This window comes from Homalodisca vitripennis, chromosome 7 (genome assembly GCF_021130785.1).
Source record: "Homalodisca vitripennis isolate AUS2020 chromosome 7, UT_GWSS_2.1, whole genome shotgun sequence".
Lineage (NCBI taxonomy): Eukaryota > Metazoa > Arthropoda > Insecta > Hemiptera > Cicadellidae > Homalodisca > Homalodisca vitripennis.
The window spans coordinates 142814919-142835172 of record NC_060213.1 but is presented as its reverse complement, the minus strand read 5'-3'; the positions used below and the strand labels follow the sequence as shown (position 1 = coordinate 142835172).

Sequence of the window (20254 nt, the reverse complement as noted above, 5' to 3'; positions counted from 1 at the left end):
CATATATATATACACACACACACGGGTCTGCAAGGTCTTGCAGAAAAAACCTCTACGTTCCTTCATAGTAATCTACTTCTGGATTAAAGAATAACAAAAGTCGTAGTAGCAATTGCCTTATTGTTCCGATCAATAAAGTATATTCATCCGTTGCTCTGAAAAGTATAATTTTGTCAAAAAGCAACTACTTTTGGCAATTGTAATCTACTTCCGGTCTGAAATATTTTCTGTGACGTACCGATTGCCTTATCCCCCAGATTAGGATTAAGTATATACTTACTTTGGTTTACTTGAAATGCTTACTTCTGTCAAAAAAAGTATTTCAAGCCGTAGTAACCGACTCTTAGTCTAAGATATTTCCAGTGGCGGTAGTTCGTTTAGAGCACAATATAAACATATGTTCAATTTCACCTTTCTAGAACAGCTAAACGTTGAAAACCAATATATAGCTTTTCAAGGGGCAAACCAAAAAAATATAGGACCAAAAAGGGTTGAAATCTCATGAATAATCTACATTGGCTGTTAAGATCATAAGCGACGTGTAATTCAAATTGTATCATTCTCAGCCATCGCACAGATGAACGACAAAGTTATAGTTCTTACAGCGATTGAACCTCTATTTAAACCACATGGGTGGTGATAAATCTTCCTGTAAAAAAATATGTTGTTATCTGTTGAGAGTATATGATACGTACGTTTCATATTTTCGAGACGGCCAGCGATCATGGTTTTAGCCCCGTAAGAACAATGTCAAGCCTCATGCACTTTTACGACCCTAATTTTGTCGTATAGTTATGGGAGATGTCACATTTTAAAGATCCTAACGATTTTTTCTCTTTCGATAATTTTATTGGTTACTAAACAAATTCATATCTTCAAAAATAGCCCCCTCTCATAGCCATTTAAAATAAGGGCGTAAAGTACATACAGTTAAATATATTTCTTATGGGGAACACGAACAGCCCATTCTCTACAGCCGGTTTGAGACAGTTTGTCAAACATAAACATCCAACCCGGACATACAATCAAACACGATGTGTGGAAATGATTCTCCTTACTTTATCAGAAACGAATTCCAAATCTCATCCAACTGAAAACCTGGGTAGAACACAAGAGCGAACTTCGGTGGTTTAGCTGTACTTGTTCCGCGGGTGTCTATTTGGCAACCTAATTCAACTCAATTCAGTTCAAAGACTTGGACGTTTGGAGTTACAAACAGTTTGACTATCAGTTCGAAGGCTTTGGCATGGTTTAAGCGGACTGTCAAACAAAGCTAAGCCATTCTGGCTTTCATGTTTGACTGGACACCGGTCGAAATGTAATGAGATAAATGTTCGACCTACACAATAACTGGTATAGTATTATACTATCTGAATTCCCGCATTTTATCGCAGGAAAGTGTTATGTATTTTATGTGATTGAATTCGATTTCATTTAAATTGTAAATACTTTTATCCGCTTACATATTTGAATTGTTATGTTTTAAAACAACTAGAAACAACTGACTGGAATTAAAAATTCCAAACACGGTAATTATTGTGTAAATAGAAATCTTAAAACTTTTTCTTTCAATGGCATTTTGCCAGCTTTTGTTGAAAAGTATTACAACCGTAACAATTGATATAAAATATGACTTTTAGAGTTGACTTATACAGTGTGAGCGACTGAGAACGAAGGAGGGAGGGGGGGAAATATGTTCTAGGGGCAAGAGGGAGGGTTAAGATATGAAGAAAGAAAGAGTGAGGGGCAGGGGGGAAAGGAGATGGAAAGAAAGAAAACGTGAAAGTGACATGGGACAAAGGAGAGTCAGCACAAAGTACGTTCTAGGGGCTAAGATAGGTCTTTACTTAACTGTATTAGGTTTAGGCGTAATTGTTTATATACGTGAGCCAGCTTTAGTAAAATCTCTATCAGAAAATGTTTAGTGTTACGGAAGATGTCTCAATTATAAGCTATGATTAATACAGAACCAAAACTTTTTGTCAAGAGCATCCTTTTTAATAGTTTAACGGTTTAGTACAACAAAGCTAGACATTATTTGTCTGAACAACCTACAAGAACATTGGTATCTTAAAATGCGACACCCCCATAATCCTGCGGCTCAAAATATGGCCGTAACAGTACACGAGGTTCAGCATTGTTTCTATGCCGCTACAATCAAGATGGCCGCCCGTACTGCCGGCTTGAATTCACTAATGAACAATAAACTACTTATAGCGACAGCGCACCGGACAATAAGGTTTAGTTAAACGTAATTGGGACGGTTTCGAATTGGAATTTCTGAGAAATCCAACCGCAGGAAAATGATCTGTGCAATTTATAGAGTGTTCTCAAATTGTATTATTGATCTTGTTGGTGCTGTCATATAAATATATACAATGGAGTTTGGAATCTTTAAAAGTGACGTTTTACTTACAGGAAAAAGTATTCCCTGGTAGTGAAGTATTTCTAAGCGTATCTGGGGCAATGTGACTCGTATGATTAAATAATAGTAGAAATATAATAATATTACATAACCCAAGATTAAGTAGACGTGCATATTCACTGGTTTTATCAAATCAATAATGAAGGATTTCTAAAACCACTATATAAAATATTGTATTGAGACCAAATTTGTAACCTTTTTGCGTTATAGAATTCTCTAATTTGTTATAAAAAAGTGATAACCCTTTAACAATATATGGTTATTAATTAAATTTTTAGTGTTATGGATGATGCATATGGAATGTATGGAATAAATGTTATAACATTTTTCATTTTTTAGAGGTATTGTTAGCGCGACTATGTTTTGTCGACAGAAACTCTAGAACTTACACAAACACGTTATAACACTGAAATATCAAACCGTAATGTTTCTATTGACTAATAAAATAATATTAACAACTTATTTGTTAGTAATAACTCAAAATTTAAATATTTAACGTATTTATAGACCTATAAAAATTAACTACTCATTTCACAATAAGGTGTAAAACTCTATATAAATCGATACATCGGAGTATCGAAGAACCTGACAGAAAATAACTGCCAAGCAATCCAACAAAGTAACACTATCCAATGCAATCACATGTATTACTATATCACATGATTTGTACTTATATTTCAATTGTTAGTTCTGCACTTTTTTCTTTACAATGATGGTTACTTTTAAAACATCTATATAAAAGTGTAAAAACTTTATTTTACCTTTTTTCCCCTTTTTCACTCCAAAATCAATACAGCTCTTTCTTAGACCAAAAGTTATCGACTTTACAAACTTACCAGTCTATAAATCTTATTATAAAAAGTAAGCACACACACTGACAGACAATCTGATAAACGGACACGATCATGAATGAAACAAGATTTTTAGGATATTTGCCATGGTTCAGTGATACAAATAGTCAGTGACACTACGTTTCGATATCTGCAATCTGATCCCTGCAATCTGACACTGTGCTTACACGAACACATGAGGTGCGGCTGTCGGTGGAGACAGACATATCTCGCAGGTATAGCGAATCGATACTGCAGCTAAGCCCCAGCCTGGTTGTGGAACCACGGCTAGAGAGAGCCGGCCACTAGCCAAACTCGAGCTAGAGTGCTGATAGATTATTATTTTTACTGAAACTCTTCTGCAAACTTTACCACCCCACCTATAGTTATACTGCAGAGATACTGTGCTTACACGAACACATGAGCCCCAGCCTGGTTGTGGAACCACGGCTAGAGAGAGCCAGCCACTAGCCAAACTCGAGCTAGAGTTCTGATAGATTATTATTTTTGCTGAAACTCTCCTGCAAACTTTACTACACCACCTATAGTTATACTGCAGAGATACTGTGCTTACACGAACACATGAGCCCCAGCCTGGTTGTGGAACCACGGCTAGAGAGAGCCGGCCACTAGCCAAACTCGAGCTAGAGTTCTGATAGATTATTATTTTTGCTGAAACTCTCCTGCAAACTTTACCACACCACCTATAGTTATACTGCAGAGATACTGTGCTTACACGAACACATGAGCCCCAGCCTGGTTGTGGAACCACGGCTAGAGAGAGCCAGCCACTAGCCAAACTCGAGCTAGAGTGCTGATAGATTATTATTTTTACTGAAACTCTCCTGCAAACTTTACCACCCCACCTATAGTTATACTGCAGAGATACTGTGCTTACACGAACACATGAGCCCCAGCCTGGTTGTGGAACCACGGCTAGAGAGAGCCAGCCACTAGCCAAACTCGAGCTAGAGTGCTGATAGATTATTATTTTTACTGAAACTCTCCTGCAAACTTTACCACCCCACCTATAGTTATACTGCAGAGATACTGTGCTTACACGAACACATGAGCCCCAGCCTGGTTGTGGAACCACGGCTAGAGAGAGCCAGCCACTAGCCAAACTCGAGCTAGAGTTCTGATAGATTATTATTTTTGCTGAAACTCTCCTGCAAACTTTACCACACCACCTATAGTTATACTGCAGAGATACTGTGCTTACACGAACACATGAGCCCCAGCCTGGTTGTGGAACCACGGCTAGAGAGAGCCGGCCACTAGCCAAACTCGAGCTAGAGTGCTGATAGATTATTATTTTTACTGAAACTCTCCTGCAAACTTTACCACCCCACCTATAGTTATACTGCAGAGATACTGTGCTTACACGAACACATGAGCCCCAGCCTGGTTGTGGAACCACGGCTAGAGAGAGCCAGCCACTAGCCAAACTCGAGCTAGAGTTCTGATAGATTATTATTTTTGCTGAAACTCTCATGCAAACTTTACCACCCCAATCTAACTCTATTGTATTCCTTTTTGCTTTAAGCTGTCGTTTTATTACCTGCATAGTTTCATCTTCCATGACATTTAATTTATTTTTCCGAGCCTAAAGTCGGTTTTGTTGAAAAGGAATGTTCAAATTAGCATCTCATATTTGGCTGAGCGTGAGCGAACATTTTTAAATTGATGTCATGGGTATCCCCGATGGTAACGAGAAAATCACATTCTTACGGAAACGTATTAACTACACGAAAAAGAATGTGTTCTGTGATGATGCATGAGCATCCGTGAGACTTGACTGAGTGTCATTCGAGTCTTTCAGTCAGTAGGCTGGCAAAATGTCTTTTCCGATCGATCCTATCTGTCTGTTAGTAGGAAATCTCAAGAATGAAATGAGACTTTTGCATGCAATCTCAGCGAAGTCTATTAAGTAACACGTGTTGTGTTCTAACTTACTACTGTGTATGTAACCTTTATTTGGAAAAAGAATTTCAAAACAATCACACGAACAATAACAAAATACATATAAGATATGAATCTATAATAAAAATATTTCATTACGAGGTTAGACCTCTTAGGCCCTTGGTACATTTCACGACCCTTGCCACCCGGGGCAACAAACGGATGTTTTCAAAATAAAGTTTGCTTATTTTCACATTGCACCATTCCACCCGGACGGGAAAAAGACGATCAAACAAATCGAAATTTTCTTGTTGATATGGATCGGGAGCAAGTAATTGCATTATGGGTACTGAATAGTCGGCGAAAAAGAGAAAGCTGCAATCGACTCTGCTTTCGTCCAATTATTCAGAGGTGTCCTGACGTCACAAAAGTAAACAGGTCCGAAAATACTCGTAGTTCGGCAAAACATTATGGTTGACCTCAGGAATACCTTAGTTAGAATTCCCGACTTTATATCGATAGAATGCTCGAAACTGGGCTGGATGATAAAAATTACACTGTGAGCTGTATTGTAATTTTATCACACTGGTGATGTCGCATTATCAGGCAAAGTTTGCCACATCTTCCCGACAGCATCATAACCAAGAGTTCAATAATGTTTGTCATCCACAATGGCGTGAATACACAGTTCCATCTATATAATACTTAAAGCGTATCCGGCCAGGAGCAACGAAGCGGGAATGGGAATTTTAAATTTCAGAAATGGTTTGGTTCTGCTCCATGTAGGCCTACTGAATGTGCCACGTCAATGCCGTAACTATTATTTGAGAGCTTCTCATTTCAGGTTATCCTCTAGTGATCTGGGCTTGAACTGTTTGAACAAGGCACTCCACATGCTCACAAATAATCATCCCAGTCTGGCCTGAATGACGTTATAAAGAGTTGCAGAAACTACTTATTCCACAGAGAGCGTACCAACACTAATACCTAAATCAGCGGTGGTATTTGTGATTTTGAGTTCAATGTCACCCTTTTAGAATTCTCTACAGTGTTTGCGGTCCCAATTTTAAATGTCTACATATTTTGATTCCTAAGCGGTGTTTGTGGGTCTTACATTTTGATGTAATTTTTTAATCCTGTGGCGAAGTATGTGGTCTCGAGTTTAAACGTCACTCTTTTTTAATCCTCAGCGATGTTTGTGATATTTGAGTTCAGATGTTACCATTTTCCATCCACAGCTGGTACCGGTCTTAAGTTTAGATGCCACTCTTTTTTAATTTCTCAGTAGTGTTTGTGGGGTTTAATTTATATGAAACCCTTTTTTAATCCTCGGCGACGTATCTGGTTTTGAATGCAAGTGTCATACTTTCTGAATTTTCAGCGGTGTTTCTGGTTGTGCTTTTAAACGTCACCTTATTTTTTAGATTTCAGCAGTGTTTGTGGTCTTGAATTCAGATTGTATTTTATTAAATAATGTCTCAAATATGTTAGTTCAATTACACGTACAAATTTTGAACATAGTCTGTTATATGATTTCATGTTAGCAAAAACAATTTAGGCCATTATGTTAGACACTGTTATGTTAAGTATTCATGTAATTTAATGTCATTTAAGAGGTTTGTAACATCTTGTACTATTAAAAGTATTACAACGATGCTTACTTTTAACTTAAAAGCGACTTTATACATTTTTCCTCACTTATACAATAACTTATCAATTCGCTTCCACAAGCAAAAACAGAGCGTCACTTAGATTGGTTTTAAATTTTGTGTGAAAATATAATAGTCTTTAACAGCTTTGCTTATTTCTATAGAATATAAAGAGAAATTTGAGGAGATAAGGAAAGCCATGCCAGAGCGGGATCGATCCAGGTTTATTTAGAACTGTCAAAACCAGGCAAACATTGGGGTTATGCAATTGTGAGGGTGTACTGGCTGGAAGTTCTTTATAGCAAGCCATGTGCTGTTATCTAACCGTATTGTACAGAAAAGTGTAAAACAAACTGTACTGTACATAATCAGTGTAAAACAGAAAAGTAACATTTTAAATGAGAATATTACGTAAAATGATAGGTTCCCATGTGTAACGTATATGTTTATATGATTATGTCCATGTTTATAGAAGCCACGAAACTGTAATTAAAGACAAATATATGTTTGCTGAACTTGCCAACAGTTCCAATATTGCCTTATTAGAATCCTCACTGCATATTACGGGACGAGAGTCCCATCATTAAGTGTATAAAAACGTAAAAGCGAAATTGGTTGCAAACAAATAATAAAACATTCGATTCAAGAAATAAACCACGTACATGGTACATAGGCCTTGGCCCATGTGGAACTAATTTCACGTTTATCAAACGTACTATGTTTGCTTGTAAATTCTGATATAAATTTGATTTGATTGATTTGATTTGAGCACACGCATTAGTGTATAGCGCACATTAATGTGCGCTCTATCCTGACATATATTTTTGAAATATCGAACTATAGTATACTTTCTGTTACCAGTTATACAATTGCTATAGAAATAATTCCCATTGTCGAATTCAAGTTCCAAGTCCATTACGATAGGGTAGTTTAATTATTTTATTAGGCATCATTAATATTTTACAATGCAGTATCCTATAAAATATTTATAGTAAATTATGATGTGAATGGAAATTAAGGTAACACAAACAAGAGGCGAGAAAAACCATTGTGGTCAATGACAAGTTACGGAACGTCACAATAACATGACATATTGCGCAATGAAAGCATGCCGGAATCGGTAAGCGAATTAAAGCCATGAAAGATGGATGAGGATGCCTGACTGGGAGAGTCCAGAACTGAGGACATATTGACACATCACTGTGGTCCGACTGTGGGTGGTGCGGGGGTGGTGGGGAGGGGGGGGGAGATTAAATCCGCGGCTTTAGTTCAATACAGCACGACCGCCGATAATATCATTGTAGATTGGATTTAGAGAGTGACAACTCTTTTGGATACAGTTATTCTTCTGATTGCCCGACCAATTTTCTCTTTCAGTGGCAAGTTTGTCACAGAAAATCGGGCCTTAAACGGTGTGTATTAACGGTTATTTGTTGAAAAATATGTTTTGATGAATTTTCAATTATTTTTGCTAAAGACGATTTTAAATTATAATGACTATATTTTAAGTGACCCACTGTTTTTAGGTTGTTATATAGTTATATAGTATGTGGTGTTTTGTTAGGCCTTTGACACATCAAACACTTTCCTGCGTTAAATTTGGCACAAAATAGGCTAAAAGACACAAACCTTTTAAAACTGTAACAAATTAAATATATTAAGTTACACTATATCCATTTCTAGCTGGTTTATACTCGTATGTGCCAGGAGAACCTACTATATACTGGGTATAGCTAATAACGATGCCCTCACAGACAACGCAATGAATATCAAAAAGAGACAAATCACAATCGTAAATCTTAACATATTGTGGTAAAGGACAATTTAATTGATAAGTATTTTTAGAAGAAAATCGGATGATTTAGTTACATGGAAAAATATAAATTTATAAAAAATATTATTTAGGAACGATTTTATGGTTAGTAATTCGATTTATCTGCTATGGAGATGTTCGACAGTAATGTATTTATTTATTTATAACTACAGGAACTATTAGATAATAAATGATAGTTCTTCTTTAATAGAGTAAAATTACATATTTCTTTCAAAATCACTGTTTAAAATTAGTTTAGTAATTGCTTTGTTTCCTGTATTTATTACTTTTAATTAGTTTTAAAATTCAATGTCAGTGTTACAATATTATTTTAACATTTGTTACAAAATATTCCAATCCCGGGATGAGAAAATGCGATCCAGATGTGAATACTCAATGCACTGTTTAAAATGACAACACATGAATATATTTAAAAGACAATATGGCTCTTAAACACCAATTTCAGTGTAAAACCTCTGTAATTTTCACGTAATTGCCTTTTAAAGAGCCAGACCGTACACACCTTTTGGTCCTTACGCCTTACCGTCCTAGCATCTTTACTATAAAAATCACAATATTGTACATCTATTCCTATTACAATTAATTAGTATTTAATGAGACAAAACTATACTAGACGTAAGAATTAGAAAACAATTTTATCTGAAATTGTTACTAAATTTCCAAAAAGAACATTCATAAAATACTACATACCCTTATAATAAATCAAATAAAGCCCTTTTTAAGTAATGCTAAACACAGAAGGAGGGATGAAATACATCAAATTCCTCTTGAAGTGTTTACTATGACAGAACACCAGAGCACATGTTGTCTATCCCAGATTGTGACAACCTGCTAGTTAGTTAATGGTATACGTGTAAAGATCAAACGACATATTGTAATTTTTATAATATTCCATTGCATAAGATTCTCTGAAATGATCAGTCAATCTAGTAACTTCGTCTGTGTCACAAAAGAGGGTGAGAGTTATACAAGGCCACTTATGTGTTCCTTTATGCAGAAAGAACTTCTTCATTCATTGATCGATCGATTTGCCAGTTGCTATATCTTCCTCTAGTGATATTGCATCTGGCAACATAAATTCCTGTGAAACCCTCAAAAGACTTTTAGTATTCAGGGTAAAATCCACTGGGGGAGAAATCCTGAGACCATAGTGAACCTCGTTATTGAGAATCTTTAGTGTAACAAGAATATTTTTAATAAAATATCTTCTTTTCAATAGTTCATATCTAGACTGCTTCAAAGGACACCGAGCAGTGACTTGAGATGAAATTGATAAGCCGCTACATTATGAGCATCAACGTAACTCGAATATTTCTATAAATCTTCTTCGCTGTTACTTTAATAACCTGTTAATATTATATTATGTTATATATTTTATTTAATCCGAGGAACCAAAGGCAAAAATTACAGAGAGCCATTGAATAGGTTCAATTATTTGTATTACGCGACTTAAATTCACCTACGAAACATTTTTTTGGAACATTTACCTAAATATTGTAGCAAGCAGTGTTGCCAATGAAATTTCTTTACTCTGTCGTAGGAGAACCAAAATATCCTTAATTTCAAGTAATTCCTTCAGGGACTTGTCAATTTCCACTATGACCTTTATCTTCAGCTGGACACTACACTGGGCTCACGCCACTATTGATTAGTGGCGCATAATTCATGTGCCATTGCGCCAAAATCGACATGTCATAGGTCAGAAATTGCCACAGGATGGTTTACTTCTGGCTGGATTATACCTTTAAGTTTAAACTGCGCTGTGTACAGCAAACACCGACATGTAAATTAAAACTTATGTTTGTCCAGGAGCAGCATATCACTAACCGCAAGGTAGATCGATATATCCATTTTACTTCGGGAGATGACTGTTGGAGTTGGTGAGGCCCCTTAAGTGTTAAGGGCTATTGCTAGCCTAGACATGAAGGCCTGCCACACCCTGCCTGCTTTGGCTAGAGAGGCTAGGACAGATCTGGCTTTCGCTTATTCAAATATACGACTGAAATTAATGACCAAAATCCTTCCTCGTGTATCTTGCCAGGAGATGATTATCCTTAACCTTATCCGTCCAGAATGTTCTGTCACTCCGGAAGGAACGCAAAGGTTATTTTAGGACTAAGAGCAAATTCGCACCTTGTTTTCCTAAAAGAATGAAAAAAAGCAAAAGTGGAAATTCACACTTTTAATTACTTTAACGGTATGGGAGGACTGAGCTTCCTATGGAATCTTAGGCAGAGCTTTTCAGGATGTCTGTGTAACACAGCAATATTTATATGAAATGAAGATCCGGTTGCCACATGCAGAATGTGTCTCTGTACACATCATGGTCGATCACGATAGCTGCAATGTTCGACACTCTCAATGTGGCTGTTAACCTGATATAGTGTATACAAGAGGCTACAACTTTTCGTGAGTTACTGGCAATAAAGTGGTAGGTAGGAAGTGTGCAGACTGCTAGATAAGCTTTGAGATGACCGATTATTGACACTGAATTCCTTCCGTTACATGTCAGGAGTCAAAGCCAGTTCAGTTCCTTGCCATACTTCTGTTTATGCATACCTGAACTCATCAAATAATATGTAATACCTGAAAAAACACAAAAGATTTGAGTCAACAAAACGTAGATTCTATTTTGTGATAATACCAAATGTAAGCAATTCTTCTTCTAAAGAATGTCAAAAGTATTGTTGTATTGATTGTGATAAAATTGTATAACAAAGTTTAATGAAATTGCTTACGTTCGTGACTTCATAAAGCTTTTTTATGTAATAGTTAAATGTACATATTACGAGGGGGGAGTAGACCACACCACGTGTCGCGAGACAGGCTTCGCTACATTTGCTTGAAACATTTCAAGCCTATAGCTAATTTCATCATTTCGGCAAACAAAAAAAGAAACTGTGTCAACCTACTAAATGCTTCCATGATGCTCCATGCTCAATCATAAAACCTTGAATATGTAGTTTTATTCAAGATTTAAAGCATTCAGATCATATACTTCATCAAGATATATTACTACATGAATCATTCACATTTTTGTTTATTGTGTCAGATTTCATAACGTACTAATAATAACAGTTGCTATGATATAGGGAGGTTAATAAAATGTAAGAGTACGCTGAAATCAGTTGTTGTCACCAACTATTAACATTGACTTCATTCACTCCATAACTTTTTTGCTGCATGAATAATGTACATTTTGGGTTAATTTGTCACTTGTTAAAATCTCACATGATTATACTCAGCTCGTTTACAAAGTTATTTATTCAGCTTATTTCACGGTTGCCATCACGGTTACCCATAAGACCAATGTAAGAACATTTGCTAACGGTTAGCCAAATACTATGGAGTGACAAGCAGCACCATCTAACTAAAGTGTGTCAAATATAAAAATGAAGCTTTAGGCATAATTTCAAGTTTATAGATAAGTTTACTAAATGTCGTGCATGCACAGATAGACAGAGGTATAATGTAAGTTATCCAGCTCCACGAGTTAACGCTCACCAATAAGTACAACAACAAAAATTCTAATTTTGAAGAATAATTGTTAATTTAAGACAGGAAAATATTGTTTAAATAAATACAGAATTTAATATTAAACCATGCACATTGCGGTATTGGCCAGGTTCTTTTTTATGGTTATTCATTGCCTAAGGGTTTTACAGACTCAATTTAATTACACGTACGTCAGCTATTCGGTTTACATACATAAACCTCCATTGATTAAACTAACGTACAAGTAGAACACTTTATAATTAAACGCTAGAACTAAATGAGAGACTGCTGGTGCATGTGTTTATGTACAGAAACGAGCAAGATTGAATTGGGCGCGGCGCGGCGGCGGTTTACTTTAGTGGATTGACACAAACCGTGTACGGTGTGCGGTTAACACTTGTATCGACTCACCCAGGCGTACAGGGCTGCTAACCCTGCGGTAAGCCAACTTCTGGGAACTTGCCACTTCCAACTTGTCAAAAGAGAGACTTCTAAGCTGCTAAACTGTTGTAATCGCTCATGCACGACGTTTGTTTCCAAACTGTTTTGATCCGCTTTCATTTCATTTCAACAGAGAGGTTTAACATGGTATTTTAATTTATTATTTACTGATAAATAAGGAAGCAGACATTTTCTTTTGAAACATTTTAATTTGGCAAAAGCAGGTCAAAATTAATTTACGTTCAGGTTCTAGTACAACAGAAAAAAGCTTCAAATACAATTTAAATGTTATACAATCCAACTAATATTACATATTTTGAAGGGATAAATACTAATTTGAATGTGGGTGTAAAGTAAGCCTAATAATATTGTTGTCTTATCGCAAAACTCTATAGTTTGGTAGAAATTTTAAATTAAAATATTATAATTTAAGACTATGATGTGAGAGCTGGGAATGACAATGTTAATTTATGGATAACATTGTTTTTATGCTGTCAGTGAACAAAAATTTATAGTAAGTTAAGTAAGTTAATTGGAAAACAGTAAGGGATATATAACACTTGAATACAGGACCGTATCTTCCCTGCGTCTCAAGCTGAGAGAAAGCGGATTCAAGGATTGCTATAGGTTTTCATGGAAAATATTTATGTAATTGTTGTTGCAATAGTTGATTTTGACGTGACAACGTCTTAAATTAGGTTGCGGCTCGGAGTCACTCATGAAAAAGTGTAACGCCCGGTAACGTTACGATGCCCGTCCAGTGAGTCCGCCGCACGGGATCCGCACGGGATAAAGCAGATAACTGTGGGTCCGCCGCACGGGATAAAGCAGATAACTATGTTTATTCGTGAAAATGTGGAGTGCTTAGATTCGTCATTTACAACAACTACAACAATAAAGGTAAATAATTGTACACTGATATTTCATTATCGTAAACTATGATTGATTGATTAATTGTTAGATTGACACAAAAGTTGAGAAACTGAGTTTATAGGTTATGTCATACTATTGACAAATGTTGATAGTGTTAAGTAAATTTTAGTTTAAATCACTCTGCAATCAATCGTAATTCAGTCGATTGAGAAGAAACAGCGCGTATTGCTAGTCAAACATTTAAAATAACAAATTATAACCTCTAACCTGTCATAACAGTGCGACCAAACAAACGAACTAAACCGACCAATCACCACGCGCGGAGTTAGAATTTAACTGTGTTTAGCAAGAATTTCAAATTCCAATTTTAGTAAATGTTTTATTCAACTTTACCATTTACAATAACAAATTTTAATTAATTTCAAATTATGTACAATGTTTTAGTAAACAAAATATATTTCTATAGTTAAAATTTGTGCAATTCTTATTTTCATTCAATTCCTTGTTCCTATTGTGCAATTTAATAATATTCATATCAATAAATATTCTACCGAGAAAAAGACGTTGTCACGTAAAATCTTCGCCCGTAAAACCGACTTTACAGGCAACCATAATGTTTTTTATTCACAGTATTTCCCGTAGCTCTGCAAGTTGGGTTTTTATGCAGCTAAACTCCGGAATGGGTTGGGAATACTCTCACCACCGAGGTTTGTGGTTTCCTGGACATACAAGTCGGTTATCCTCATAATTGCCCATATTGTAATAGTCCATTGACACGTGAGGCAGTGTTGCCAACCATATAGCTGATGACCATCAACTGTTACCGCTACACGTTAAAGATTGATACACGATTTACTCATAATACGTCTGTAGCTTTAACATCTGTGTTTGAATATTAGTTGAAATGATGATAACAAAATTAAATAGTATATTTTTACTTGTAATCTTACACGGGAAAATTTCTAGCAAGAAATAAACATCACTATAATTATGTACATTAGTTTTGAGAGCGTTAATTTTACTTACTAGTCACCATACTTCTTCTCTCACCTAGAACAAACACAAGAAGTAAGTTAAGAATTTGTAACGAAACACTATTATTACATTCTAGGGAAAGTATAATTGTGGTCAGGTTAGGTACAGGTAACTTGTGTTGGACGTTTTCCAACGTAACTCCACACAAAAAGATTTAACTAAAATTGTAGCTAAAATAGGTGTTTAACGGAACCAATACACATCAAGTAACATTCAACAATTATCATCATTCCTGTCACAATAGTGAATGTATAACAGTTAGAAGTTTACGGATTTCAAATGCTCAATATGGATCCATTTCAAGTGGAATGGAAAAACTAGATAATTTTAGATTAGTGGATTGTTCCTTAAAACTGAAGACAGAATCAGTGTAAAACGGCTTCTACATGGGAACAAATTCCTGCAAATTCAACAAATTACCGAGATTGCTCTGGGGTATAAGTTTAGTGAAATTCGTCATTACTTTAGAGAACTAAACACTTAAGTTTAACTCAAGTGATACAACCTAATAACTTAGAAGCCGAGATCCAATCTGAACTTTATAACGACACAACATTCTCTTGGAATTTATAAAAAATGTTTCTTAAGAAAGAAATCGATCGTCAGCCACACATTTTTACGTCGTAATGGGAGGCATTTATTAAAGCGCCAAGTTATTAAATTAGTTTTTTTAGGATATATTTTTATTACTTTGACAAAATTGACTATTATTTACGTGTTTGACGATTGGAATTAAGAGTACTATGCTAGAAAAATATTATTTGAAAAAAGTTATCGTTTAATATCTAAATCCTTTTGAGACCCTCAACCGAAACTAGTATCGCTAACGATCAATTTCTTTCTTTAAAAAATTCTTCATCGATCTCAAGAAAACTCAGGTTGAGTCCTTATAGGGTGAAAATTCCCTCTTAGCTCCTAGACCATGAATAGTCCGTATCATTTACTTGCGTTAGTCTCGGATTCCCGTAGCTACTATAAGACATTTACCGCCAATTGTACGAGGCCTAAAACTGCGAAAACGTTCAAATAGTAATTTAAACAGTAACGTAAATCACCATATCCCATTGATCTAATTTATTAATTTTAGAACTTTATAAATTTTAAGTATTTTATAACCTTAAAGGCTAACGGTAATGATCACATAACACAGATTAGACATATGTTTAAGTAAGAGTGATTGTCATCAAGAATCCATATTCATTCAATTTCTTATGTTATTCTGTTGAAGTACCTCTCATATTCAAGTATAGCGTAGCTCGGTCAGTGAGTATCTCAATGGAACTAATAATGTACTCTTAATATTAACTTTACGTAAATGACAATATTTTTATGCAACAAAAATAACATTTTATTGAGTGCCTTAGGATATTTCAAAACCAGAAATATTGCACAAAGCGAATATGGTATTTTAAATTCGAAGCCGACCCCTTCTGTTGTAATACACAATATAAAGTATTTATGTAAACAATAATTTCAATACAAGCTGCACTCGTTTTGTGGAGTCAAATGTAAGCACTCGACATTTTATGCAAGCACCCTTTATGTTTCCACGAATAAGTAGAAAGAACATAATGGAGTACATCAAAGCGTTGAAATATACTCAGCAAGGATCTGATCCTTTCATCATTTATGCTCGTAACAAGAAAGAGGTTTAGTTGTATTTCGAAGTTCACCATTAAACTACACGCCATTTGTGTGCAACGAGGATTCAATGGCGACCTCGCTTTGTTTGCCTGCCCTTGCAGCTATTCTGTCACTTTATATCATTATATTCTGCAGGAAACAACTACCTGTGAATAACCACGAATTGTGAACGATTTTCAAATATTTTATTTCAAAACTATTCGTCGACTTCTAGTTCCATTCCGTCCACAGGCTAGATTTGTAACGAGACACTGACAAGAGTAGAGGGATATTTTAACAGCGGGGCAATAACATTAAGGTCTGTTAGTTTTGCTTGTATTTTTACGGAGCTTGTGTCTCCCAAACTCTATAAAATACTGGCGTCATAATTGTCTGTTACGTCATCTCCAACGATCGGATCACCGAGCACAGAGCTGCAGTAAAAACCACCAGTAAAGAACCAAACGCTTCCAACGGACCATGAGTTGAGTACTTTTTAAACAATGCGGAAGACTTCTCAAAATTAAATGCTTGGTTTTGTGGCATCTATGTGTTTGAAAGAGTTAGTCATTACAGATTTTGTTATTGGCATCACTACTCTTTAGCATCTTATTATTTTTAGCTATAAATTAGTTTTTCAAACATAATTTTTATCTATGCTTATGTTAGTAACAGTCTTTTTATTGTTATGCTGTGATAACTACCCTCGGCTTCAAGTGTTTTCTTAAAAAGATGTAAACAAAGCGGAGAAGAAATAAGTGGCTAAATTATTCTAATATTGAGGAAGTTAAAGGAGGTAGTAACTCCGAAAACATTTTAACAGAAAGGACAAAACTACAAAATGTCACATGCATTAGGAGAGCGGCAAAGGAATTGCTCATTGAAATAATTAGAAATGGGTATAAAATCCATCAATTTGTTTTTTCCTACCAAATATTAATCTTTCCTGCCAAAGTGACGTAAAGGTTGACTGTGACTACAATATTCCCGCCATTATTTACCTATTGAGTGTATGTTATTCAGGAATAGAATATTATTTACTAAATTAAAAACGAGAACTGTATATTTTTGCGTGTTCTACATTAACGTAGAAATAAAACTGATATCACTGGACTTAAACAATATTCTAAAGTTTAAAAATATTACAATCAGTGTAATGCATGTTCTACGCAGTGTTACCAAGATAACGTCAAACCACTTCTAATCTACATAACACAGGAACTGAATAAGGAGGCCATTGGTACTACTGATAAGTCTGACTGAACTCATTCTTTGTCACCAGAGCCACTCCAATTATGTCGATGACACATTCATTGTTTACGGATCATATTGAAATGACATCATTCGTTACAGATTATTAAACATCTGCATTACGTCTGTGTGTAACAAACCTCGGTACATACTGGGTTATCAAAATCTGTAATATCTACACAAGTTAATTAGGCATAGAATCCACTAAGGCGGAACACATATTGACAACACATGCGACCAATTCGGTAAAAAAAGCGTTTTCACTACTTCTAATTGTTATAAAATAATACAAATTTTGTTCCGGATCCGCTTTTGTTAGTTGTATTTTGCCTCATTAGGTTGTATATATATATATATATATATATATATATATATATATATATATATAATTTCAATAACCATTGAATCACAAAAAGTACTAGCTCCGCCGGGAGTTTAACCCGGATCTCTCACTTGCCGGGTGAATGTGCTACCATTATACCACAGAGCGCTTACTTTTTCCGTTTCAATTATTTTGTATTTGGCCGTATCTGTCACATATGCGTTTAAATAAGCAAACTAACATATGATCGGAAGACCAAATACCTGTCAAACGACTTTTATTTACATTCAATTGTATAACCAATTTAAAATGTTCACTGCACAATAAAATTATTATTTAGTATACAAAAACCGAACTAACTCACTACAATGTAATATTTAGATTAGTAGACTACTTTTAAATAGACTACCGGTACTTATTTTTAATTATAAATGAGAACAAACAGAACAAAAGTTAGGTTTGTTTAAATTTATTTTAACTTTTATTTTTTTATTTATTTTATTAATTTTAATTTTTTTAAGTCTATGTTTCTATTTTGATAACAATTAGCACACATTTATTCAATTAGCATTATTTATTTCAATCTGATATTTTATTCTCTGCCCCCTCCCCCGTACCATCCAGCTCACTCCATTACGTTATTGGTTTCTCAGTAACGAAATACCAGAAAAGCCACGAAAATTACCAGAACTCCGTTCCTAGCCTCATTGCTTGTGCGGTAATAGTCTCGGCTGTTACTCAGTAACGAGGTTAATGAGTAACCTAATACCAAAAAGGTTAAAACCCTCCTGTTACTGAAATAACAGGGTGTTAACACGTTATCCTGGTAATAGGTTACTACTGAATAACGATGTTACGTACCAATACGTTATATACCGCTCATCTTTAATACGGATACACTGACCATCGTGGTAGCTTATGGATGACTATGATAACCACCATACAGTCCCTCATATACGATCTAGTTATCTCCGCACTTATCTCTTTTTTATCAATCTGTTTCCCCGCAAATTATCCATCTCGCATATTGCTCTTTTTAAATTCATCCCTTAGACGTCATAGCGGTGGGATGACTGCAACCCAGGAATTATAATTCCAAGAATCCAGGCGACTTAATATTTCGATCCCATACTACTTCAAATGATATTAACGTAAGACCGGATTCGGGCTTCAGGGAAAAGTCAGTAAATAAAATTACTTTAACAAAGTTGGCAGCGTGAGATTATATAAAAGTTGGCAGCCTTTGATAAAGAAGATATTAGTCAGTCAGTGGTTACTACAGCCAACCGTATTAAAGCTCCGCCCCTATCAATCCTACATGTGTAATATAGGCTGAAACGTGTTACAGGCAGTTCGGTTTGACGTCTGTCTACTGATGATGGTACTCCCTGACGGTGCGAAAGTTTTCAAGGCTTTTTTGTTAATGACCTTTCCAAGCTGTGTGAAGCTGAAGACTCATTGAGGACAGGCAGAACGATTGCTTCTGATGCACATCAACCTTACACGCCATGTCACAAGAAGCATCGTGATGTTTAAGCGTTACCTTACCCATCGTCTACTTCAAGGGCAGCCCCAATCCTAACTCCATCAGATCCAAACAAAGCATCAAGATGACAATGATTCTTACTTATTGCAATTATTGGTTTGAAAAGCAATTGATTAAACAACTGTTACCATGTATCTGGGATTCTAAATGATTCAGAGTTCACCAATGCAGTATTGTGGTACATCTGTCAACGAATACAACCACAGCCTATAGTATAATGCGACGTACCATTGAATGTGCCTGTAGTTATTGTGAATGGAGCAACCCTCTTCTTACCAAAATAGGCACGGAAGCAAATATCATGCAAAAGCTAAGATTCTGAAAACGGATACCTGTAATGTATCCCGTTGTAGGTACCTAAACATGTGCATAAATCTGCAAACAAATTGTATTTTATTATTAAAAATTGTAACGGAATAAAGAAACATTTTGAAACCACATAATATTTCTGCAATTTGACTGATCAGATATGCTTTCTAAATTTTATAGTGCCAACTATTAATTACATGGAGAACAGTTAAATTGTATGTACTATATATTAGTACAGAATACTTTATATAATCAAAATATTTTTTATACACATAGTAAGCTTAAGTTACTTCAGGCAGAATTCAATTATCTGCTTAAGTCTTATTTCAGAACATGACAGGTCTGGGTGTATGATTTACAACAAGAAATGCATTGTGGGACCACTTTGAAACCTGAAGAGGCCAAAGGAAGTGGACGTTCATTTTTCTTTCCCACTATCTCTAGGGTTGTATTTCGCCAGCTGGAAATGAATTCTTTCTACTTCCTTGGGTTCGTTATATAATACATGGCGCGGAGCCCACTTCTTCTGCCGTATTTTGATATTTCAAATGTTCTCAATGCAGCTTCTACGATTTTCGCTAGGGTAATATTGAATATTCTAGATAGATTTAATACTTTCACCCATTTTTAATTATTTTTCAACAAATTCTAAAAATGTTTAATGGCATAAATTTAAAACAAAGTTTATAGCAATTAACAAAAATAGGTTATATATTTTC

The 20254-nt window shown here is 35.3% G+C and overlaps 1 protein-coding gene across 3 annotated transcripts in view; it reads right to left on the bottom strand.

The window, feature by feature from the left end:
* LOC124366445 (furin-like protease 1) overlaps positions 1–20254 on the bottom strand; it is a 512427-nt gene that overhangs the window by 96889 nt on the left and 395284 nt on the right. Inside the window, exon 3 of one of the 3 annotated variants that reach the window (XM_046823007.1) lies at positions 14476–14499. The exons of the other annotated variants lie outside the window; for them this stretch is intronic. The gene's annotated coding sequence lies outside the window, so the exon portion shown is untranslated. The remainder of the gene's footprint in view (positions 1–14475; positions 14500–20254) is intronic. 3 annotated transcript variants of the gene reach the window in all.